Raw genomic sequence first — 10,324 nt, 5'->3', positions numbered from 1 at the left:
CAGTTAATTTTTATTAACCTGCACACAAGAAAAGGTAATGATGGTTAAACTGAACACATGGCATTTTGTCACACTTCGGGATTATTTTCTTTTTTCTAAAATGTATGTAATTCTCAATGCTAATCAAATTTTTAGAAAAACTATTCTTTTATGTAAACAACTGGTTTATAAAAGTTAATCAATGAATCAAAACATTTATATCAATGTCAGCCCTCAAAGAAAAGGGATTATGGCTTTAGAAAATCCCAAGGAAGATGAAACTAATATAAAGAATGGAAAAGAATCAAAATAAAGGTCAAATCTTGCTGTGTCAACAGAGCTGTGGCACAGACCAAGCTGGTACAGAAACTCAGTTTCTCCCACACAAGCTATAATACAATATTAATAAAACTCTCAGAGAGTAAAGTTAAGCTGGGTATATATGAACACCATATCTAACTTCATGGCTAAGAAAGGGCAAGGTTAAACAGAAATTTCCTGGACAGACAATGCTTTGTCCTAATCAATCAAGAAAAAAAAATGGGGATAGGAGACTAGCATTTTGGTGATACTAGGATGCAAAAAAAAAAAAATGGTGTTTCTAAATAACAAAATCTAAGAGGTTGTGTGTGGGTTATGTAGCTGGAGAGAAAAGGCTAAAAAAAAAATCTGAGACCTTTGGTATGAATTAGTAATATAGCCAGAAAAAATAGTTCTTGTTTTATATGTAAATAAATGCACACTGATTCTACTTCTCAAGAACTCCTACTAATTTATTGAGTAAAGTAGGTTGCTTATTTCACACTGAGTATCATAAAGTCCATGAGTGTGGATAAGCATCATTGAGTCTGTGGAGAGGTTTAGTGAAATACAATGGTGACAAACGAGATTGACTTCTTCCTTACTGCTTGTATAAACTAGAATTTTAATCTTGTTTTTCCCTCAGAACTTCTCCCCTCAGGATTTCAGAATTAGACAGGCAACAGCCCATTCACTTTTGTTTCTCAGGCCTTTGGTTGGTAGGTCACCAAGATTTCTGGAGCTTTGCTTCCAGAGTGTAGGTTGCTGTAGTGTTGGTTCAATTCTTTTGGAAAACTTTAACAATAATAACAACAATAAAAGACTAAATACACATGCCTTCTTAAAAATTCAAGTCTCCTTTATGATATATTGATGAAACTCTATGACTTTGTAGGGTGATAAAAACACTACTGCTTTCAAGCCCACACTGACACAAAGGAGTCAGACTATTCCAAATACCAGTCTGATTGATCAAGGAGGTTTGAGGAACAGTTTTGGCTTAAAAAAACTGTAGACTTTCCATTCCTCAGCTTCTGAGTTAACCTGTTCCATAAAACCCATCACAACAAATCTCGAAATGGCAGAACATGCTTGAAGGATCAGGACTGAGGTCCATGAATTTGCAGATCTGACCTCGGCCTCCTTGCTGGTGTCTAGAGGTCAAAGGTGAGGTAGCCATCTGTGAAGACATAGCCCGTCTCCCTTCCTACCTAGTTTTAAAAGCTTGTGCAAAAGATAGTGGAGACCTCTCAAAAGCGGACAGGAGTGAAGCAGCCTCTTCATAACAGTACAAAACTGTATGGAGAAAAGTCTATGACTTTACAACCTGAGTATTCCCTGGGGGAAAGTACAAATTCATTCTCAGAAGGATTGGCATTACAAAACCAACTATGAAAGTAGTAGCAATAGATCAGTTTTCAATGGCCTAGATAATTGCCTCTTCTGCCAGTGTCATTTGGACACTAGGAGACAATGAAAGGCGGCACACTCCACGCATTTCTGTTACAGAGAAAACCCACTCCAGGCTACGTTCCAGGAAGGTGCTTTCCTTATGTCCCTGACATTCAAACGAGCACTGGAGCAACGTGACTTTTAATTTTATGTTCAATCCTGTAAGTACTTTCTCATACCCCTCTCTGTAAACACAGCCAAGAGATGCAGATTGAAAAGGTCACCAGACCACCGGAGAACGTCCTAGGACAGGAATACCCATCTTCACAGCATGTGGATGCAAGTTCAAAGTCCCTCTCCTTCAGCAACTCTCAGATTTGGATGCCTTCCTAGACTCTTTTTGTTTTCCTCTAGAATTCTTTCCAAGTTGCACTCTAAGTATAAAACGACAACCAATCAAGTTGTGAAACACTCCTCCCCTAAAAAATCCCTGTGGTAACGGACACAGTCTTGTCTCTTCAGCTGGTGATGAGCTGCGTGAGTGTGGCACATCTTTGATCACTGTTGCTGTGTTGGCTATAAGCAGACATCCTGACAGGAGACAACTCATTAAAACTGCCCTGATTTCTGCTTGCTTTTCTCTTTTCCTTATTTCATTTTCACAACTTAGGTAATTTGACTCTGACTTTGAGAAGGTGTCTATTAGTCTCAATATGACTAAGAACATTAGTACTTATAAATATGCCACTTATACCTCCCCTATTATGTGAGAGCTACTTTGACCTCTGAGTGTGGTAAAATCTCTGCCATCTGGCATGCCTTGGAAGAGATAGTGTCTGAAAAAATAACATGAAAACTATATACACCTTTTATGCCTACAATATATGTGAGGACATCATCTATGATATCCAAATCCACTGACATCTACACAGACGCATGCTTTAATAGCATGCTACTGCCTTCAAGAATTTGACACATCTCCTGGTCAGATATTTTAATTAGTCTCAATTTTCTCGTGTCTCAAGTTTTCAATCCATGAACTTTTCTTTGGTTAACTGATTTGAAATTTTGCAAAGAAGTTGCTTAAAATTAAGGTTGACTTTAAACTATTGAATCCCCCTGAGAAGTTTATGAGTAAGTTATTAAATAAGTGTGTTTAAATCCAATTTCAGCATTTCTTATTTTCACTTAATTTCCTCTATGCTTGAAATGAAGAATGACAAATGAACTAATTTAATAAAAATTAAAGGTTTTCTAGAATTCATTATGAGTGTATTTTTATTTCAAAAGGTGGAACTAACAATTTGAAAATAAATACCTTGTTCTAATAATTAGAGCAAGCAAAGAAAATAAAAATAACCTTCAGCGCAAAAACTGTAGAATTTTCACAGAACAATGAGGCAGAGAAATATACCCTGTTCCCTTAATCTTATAGAGAAATTCCTCTCTTACTTGACAATGGAGGGACTAATTGGGAAATCTAACTTTTCAAGGAAGAACAATTGATGTATTAAGAAGGGAAGGAATGAAATGCAACATGGTAATTTGTTGTGGGACCGACCCTAAAGTCTTCCTGGGTGGAAGGGGTGAAAGGGGACAAAGTCAACAAACACAGACTCTAAGTGTCTAGGTAGAGGTTTTACAACATACTCCTTTATTTAACAACAGGGGCTGGGAGGATGGACTTATAACCCTCCCAGCATGCATTCTTTCTGACTCATTGACCTCTGACAGTACCATGCAGACTCCAGGTTGGCTCCTTTTGACCTTGTAGGCCTTAACTTTCTACAGTAATTCATAGTCAATATAAGATAAAATCAATTATATTTAATGATTAGGTTATGTATAGAATGAGATGGTAGCTTTATTTTACCATGGTTATGAATCTTACAGTCTATAAAACACCAATCTTGATTGATCTTTTAACTGCTCTTGTTCAAATAGGAAGACCTTCTAGATCACAAGATAAAAAGTAAGAAACTGAGACATAGTCATTGGACAACAACAAAAATTGTATCTATACATTTTGTTAGAAAATTTTCAATGAAATGAAAATATCAAATATTTATATGTATGAAATTTAGATTCTACTTTCTGGGCCAGTATTTTAGCAAATAATTCTTCACAAAAGAAGTTTACTAAGGCTCAGTTTTAGTAAAAATAAGCCAGACTCAAAAAGCAAAAAGCACATGTATAGATTATAACAAAAAAAAAAACTGATCATATAGAAACTTAGAACAGTGGATACCAGACACTAGGAGGGCAGAGGGGTAATGGGGAAGATTAAACAACAGAAACTGATCATAGTACAAAAGCAAAGAGAAGCTATGGTTTACCATAGCAAAGTAGGATGACTATAGATAACTAAGTATATACTCCTCAAAAACCTAGAAGAATGGATTATTACTATTTTTACCATAAAGAAATAATAAATGTTTGAGAACATAAATATATTTAACCTGATTCAAACATTAAAAAGAGACATTGTCCTTGATATATACTTTTTCACTACACGTTTGTTGAGAGCATTAAGAGCTCCATTAACATAGAAATGTCTCAAATATCCTATAATTTCCAGGGTGAAACAAGGCACTACTTGAAAGACGTCAAGCAAAGGTGGGTGGGACACATTGGAACCCTCAGTTGCTCAGCTGAGAGAATAATTGTCATGAGCTAGGACATCTGAATATAAATGAATCTAAATATATGATAAGAAAGAATGGATGATAAAATCTGGTTTCTTTGAAGCTATGTAAGTGATTTTTTTCTAATAACTTTTAAAACTGCATTTGTTTCCTACATGGTCTAAGGAAATTTATCTTTCCAACATTATTCTGTAAATCTGATATATGGGGGAAGTGTATATCAAAGGACTATACATATAAATAATGAGATTGACTAATCTGTTTCATATTCCGTCTACCTGAATAGGCTTCTGGATATTCTGCTTCCAGGATGTTTAATATTACAAGTTTATTTAGCATGTCTGTGTTTAAAAGGTAACTTGAATGATGCTTTCCTAATAGAAGTTTCCACCTGTATTTCCAAGAATAAAAAGGAACATTCTGGAGAAAAATTAATGATGTAAATAAAATACTTTTGCATGATATTTCTTTTAAAACCTAAGTCAATTTTTTAAAAGGATAGCTAATTAATGAGACACGCTCACCAAGAAAGTGGAACAATTAAAATGGTCAGCAAGCACAATTGCCCACGATCAAGGCAGTTGAAAAGAAGGTGAAGTGAAAAGTTACCAGTATACTAAGGCATACTTAGGAGAAGACTTTCTCATCGCTCACCTAAATTTTATTTATATATTTTAGTAAGAAAAATCCTTCAGTGCTCTCTGGTAAGTGCACAGTCATACCAATAAATGGTTTTATAGCATTTTCGGGCAATGTCAAATCGTATATCTAGTTGTAAGACAACTCCTGTTTCTATATTTCCTAAGACTTTTAAAGAAAATTAAAGAGCTTTCATTGTTGGGGCTACTTCTACTGTTTTGATTTACAAGCTACCTTCAAATAAAGAAAACCACAGTTTCTCACTGATTTGGTGTAAGTAGTTTTTGTCATTTCCTCCAAAGCTGGTTATCACAGGAGCAACTTACTCCTGTTATCATCTTCAGAACAGTCTCCATCACATTTGGTTGTCCCAAACTTCCTCAGTACTAGTGTCAAAAGCGGAAACTATACCTGTGTAATCATTTCCAATCTTCACACAGCATCCCAGTATATGCCATTTCCCTGAGAACTCGCACATTACCTTTTAATTTAGTCCCAGAACCAGCCATTTTTCACTGAGACGACACTTAGACACGACTGCTTTCCAAGCTTGATGCTCCTATTAAATTACTAGGATTTTTATCATATTTTCCAGATGGATTCATTTGCATTTTCAAGAAATAAATCTCCCTGTGTAATTTATTGCCTACTTTTTGTAATGTAAAGTTGTTTGTGAAGCTTAAACTTATGTTTGCATTTGTGAATTCATAATTTATCTTAAGCACAAGTGCTAATAAATTTTATAATGCTGCTGAGTGACTCCTATACATGTTAGATATATACAATTTCAAAGTCTAAAAGTGGAAGAACTTGCATACCTGATGTTTTGAAACCCTTTTGAAGCTTAAGAAAGTTAAAGTTCTCAAATATAGTAATCAGTTGGAATTTCCCACATCTTTCTAACATACTGTGGTATGGACATAGAAGGAGTGTTGATGATTGCAAAGATTAGCAACCTATATTTCAAGACAATATTCATAGTGGTGCTGTACCCAAGATAGCAGAGGCAAATTACCTCCCATGCTTTTCCTCTTCTTCCTTTCTGTTATTACAAAGTTCTGTGTTTTCTTCTTTTAAAGAGCAATACTATAATATTCACGGTGCAACCATTGACTCCTATGAGCTGAATTACAACTTATTCTTTAGGTTCATTTATTCATATATTATGGACAACTAACCAAATGTTAGATATATTATTGCTTGTAAATTAACAAGGACATGACTTAAATATATAAGCAACTCATTTTCCATGGAAAGAAAGCTGACATTTAAACTAAAACTAGTTAGTACTGAGAATATACTCAGAACGTGGAGACATGCAAGATAGTTCAGTGAGGAAAAGTGCTTCTGGCCAAGATTGGTGACTTAGGTTTCATTCCTTGGACCCCTTTGATAAAAGGACAGAACCCACTCCAGCAAGTTGTCCTGAGACAGCCACATGCACTCAATGGAACATGAGTCGTCTCCCACACACCTTCACATAAAAATTAAATAGTAAATACATAAACATAGAAACGATTTTAAGTACATTATTGCAAACTTATGCCATCAAAATATTTCATTAACTACAAACACTTAGGTTACAAATGAATTTTGGGAAACACAGTTCATGAGTCACATACTAATTCCATAAAACTATAGCATTATACTAGAAAATAGATTATACAACCTAATCATATGACTATACTTTCCTCAAAATTACTAATGCAACATTATTTTAAGAAGTTTCTTATTCTGGTCATGAAATATCATAATGTGTTTGTGCATAAATATAAAAAAATAAAAATTTAAATAATTACTTAGATCTTCTGATTGTAGAATAAAGAAAATTACACTGTGAGAAAGTTTGATACGGAAAGGTCACAGTTAAAGATCAAGGTTAATCCTCAAAGTTGGCTAATTTTGATATTTTTTTCCTTGATTCCTTTATTCTGTACATTTTTGCTGCGATTTTTTATGTCTCCTATGTTATAAGCATTCCCTGCCTGACATAAACTGTTGTTAATTTCAAGCATTTTAGTAAGGAGATCTTGACCTCCCAGAGGCATCATACTGCACCAACCGTTCAATAAACTGTCAAAACTTTTACTTATTCTAAAGAAAAAAGCAATTTTAAAAAATATTAAGCACTTAGTATTTTGTGGAGTTATATGAAGTTTCCCCAGTAGGTATAAAATGTCAAATTCACAATCTTTCCTCCCAGTATCAAATTCAGCCCAATCGAGTCTTTTCTCTTAGGCACTCGAATAGAGGTACACACTGTCAATCTTTACATTGCATTTGACTCCTGTTTTCTCATGACTAATTTTCCTCAAGAGGGTTGAAAAGCACAATGGCTCTGAGCCACGGGTCTCATATGTGAACACAGAAACACAGGAAGCAAAGCTGCGTGATATCACATTGTATCACTATCACATTGCCTGGGATGCAGTCACTCAAGACTTCCACTGATTTAGCTAGAAATGCAACTTTATTATTTTAAGGCAAAATGTAATATAAATGAAGGTAATTCATGGCTACTGAAAGTAGCAGGTGAGAAATACATCTCCAAAGATATAAAATTATAAACTTAGCAAGAGTTTTTGAAGAGTCATCCCACAAGTTATTTTATGCATACTCTTTGATTAAATTACAGAATCAGTTCAATTCCAAAATAAGAAATGACATAATTTTTAAAAAAGTATCCTAAAAGTTACCTTGGAACTCAGTATGAATTCTGTGATATAATATAGAAAATATAGAAAAAATCAGAGATAATTATTAGATTCAGAGATATTTTTCCAGTCATTACCTATTTATACATTTGCAGTAATATGTTGAAACTGTCAGACTATGAGTCTATAGGAGTATTAAAAGAAAAAAAACTTATGATTTACTTATATTCTTTTTCCTAAAGAAAAAATACATTTCATCTCACAATATCACACTGTGTTTTTAATGGGTTGTATTGACTATAGTCTTTATTTCTTTCAGATCCCTATGAATGCAGTAAAGAACTCTATGGAAAGATGCTGGTGAAAAATGGAAATTCAGTGAGGGAAATGGTGTTATTTTCTCCTAAAAGTACTTGACTAGAAGAGATGAGTAGAACTTCCAAAAAAATGCTGTGATTTCAGCGGGAGATAAAATATTGGAGCTGAATCCACAAGTTCCAGAGTGCTCCATAAATACCATGACATAGAAGAATTGCACATGGGTAGGCAATAGTTTACAGACATTAGGTAGCTTGATGTGCATTAGACGGGGTGTATCTACATGTGAGGCACGAGTCTACTCACACTGTGGGAAAATGAAGAGGAAAAACCAAATGAAAATTTAAAGACAGACACAAAAAAATTATATATTACCTACAATGGAGTATAAATCAGAATTATAGCTGACTTCTCAATACAAACAGTAGAAACGAGAAACTAATAAAATGGAACTTCAAGAAAAATAAATACATTTTTAATCTTTACCAAGGAGAATGTCTGCCAAAAGCAAAGATCAAAATCAAAGACATACTGAGACAAAGTAATCCTGACAGAATACATTATGAGCAGGCTACACTAAAAGAAATGCCAGAGGCTATTTTTCAGGAAGAATTAAAAAAATAATATTATTTGAAATGAGGGATATAAGTAGAATAATGAACAAGGGAATGGGTGACTAAAATATGTGATTAAATATTCATTGCATTTATAGGATGACATACTGATATTACATTTTCTGAGAATTGAAGTTTATAGAGAGTTATGATACTTGGCATGTCTCTAAATTGACTGGGCATAAATGAGATTAAAATATTTTAGGATCTTCCTCAGGAAGAGGTAAAATAGTATTTATATACAATTTTTGTAACTCATGAGCTGGGACATTTATAATATTAGTTGTAAAATAGCACAAAAACTTTAAGCTGACATAGAAGAAAAGAAAATGCTGTTAATAAAATACATAGTTAAGCCGGGCGATGGTGGCGCACGCCTTTAATCCCAGCACTCGGGAGGCAGAGGCAGGCGGATCTCTGTGAGTTCGAGACCAGCCTGGTCTACAGAGCTGGTGCCAGGACAGGCTCCAAAGCCACAGAGAAACCCTGTCTCGAAAAACCAAAAAAAAATAAAATACATAGTTAAATAGAAGTTTCTTGAAAAGTAGAAAACATAGTTGGGCAATTAATATAAGAAATGGCTAAACAACACATACTGGGCATTAACAATATAGAAATGGTGAAATACATTGTGTCAGATTAGGGACTGGTCACAGAAACATGACAAACTTCAGAGTAGCAAAAGCCTAAATAGATCAGAGATAAAAGTTCATCCTTGAAAAAAAGTTCATACTTCAGTATGTTTGATAAAAACAAAATATTTCCAAACTAATAGAAATGTGGGGAGAAACATTCACAAGGCAAAGCTCTAAATGCAGTGTCACATGGGAACTAGACATGGAAAACAGCCTACACTTTACTCTACTCTCAACTAAGTACCATTTGAACCCACACTTCAGTTCTCTGAGTCACAAAAGGATTCAATTACTACACAGTCTATATATTTCTGACTAATTTAGAGTCCAGCAATCAAAATTCATTTCATTATAGTTGGAAAGCACAAGAGAAGGAACAGCTAGAGGTAGAAGAGAGAAAGTATATGCAGAGGAGCTACATGGCAGTTCTTGGCAACTGTCCGGGCACATACTAGGTTTATACCCAGTCAAACACACATACCATAGAACACTTTCATAAATCTTTACAAGATCATGGTTCATAATATCAAGGTAATGAAGTTATAGCCAACTGTCTACCTCAGTGTTTCTCAACATCCCTACTGCTGTGACCTTTTAATATAGTTGTGGTGACCCTAATCATAAAATAATTTTTCTTGCTACTTTATAGCTATCATTTTAATACTGTTATGAATCATAATGTAAACATTTGATATACAGGATATCTAATATGTGATCCTTGTGAAAGTGTCATTCTACCCCCAAAAGCGATTGAGACCCACAGATTGAGACACTCTGATCTATCCACTCTGAGTGGCATGTGCTGCAATAATGGTGGTCAGTGGTTATAGGAGGGGCCAAGTAATGACTGTTCCAACTTGAGGCCCAGGCCAAGAGAGGGATCCCATGGCTGACACTGTCTGGATAGCCCAGAAACATGGAGTTGAGCCAAATAGGGCTAGCAAAAGATAAACAAACAAATAAATTCAATAAATGATATCTAATGATATTCTCATTCATAATGACACTCATAAGTCAGCAACTAGCTCAAACTTCATCACTGATGAGAACAGATGCAGAGACTCACAGCCAAACATTAGCCGGAGCTCACAGAACTCCACAGAAGAGGAGGAGGAAGGATTGTAGGAGCCAGAGAAGTTGAGGACACC

Source organism: Alexandromys fortis, unplaced genomic scaffold, assembly GCF_014885135.2.
Source record: "Alexandromys fortis isolate MF-2015 unplaced genomic scaffold, M_Fortis_MF-2015_v1.1 scaffold_211, whole genome shotgun sequence".
Taxonomy (NCBI): domain Eukaryota; kingdom Metazoa; phylum Chordata; class Mammalia; order Rodentia; family Cricetidae; genus Alexandromys; species Alexandromys fortis.
Note: the sequence above shows the minus strand (reverse complement) of the source record.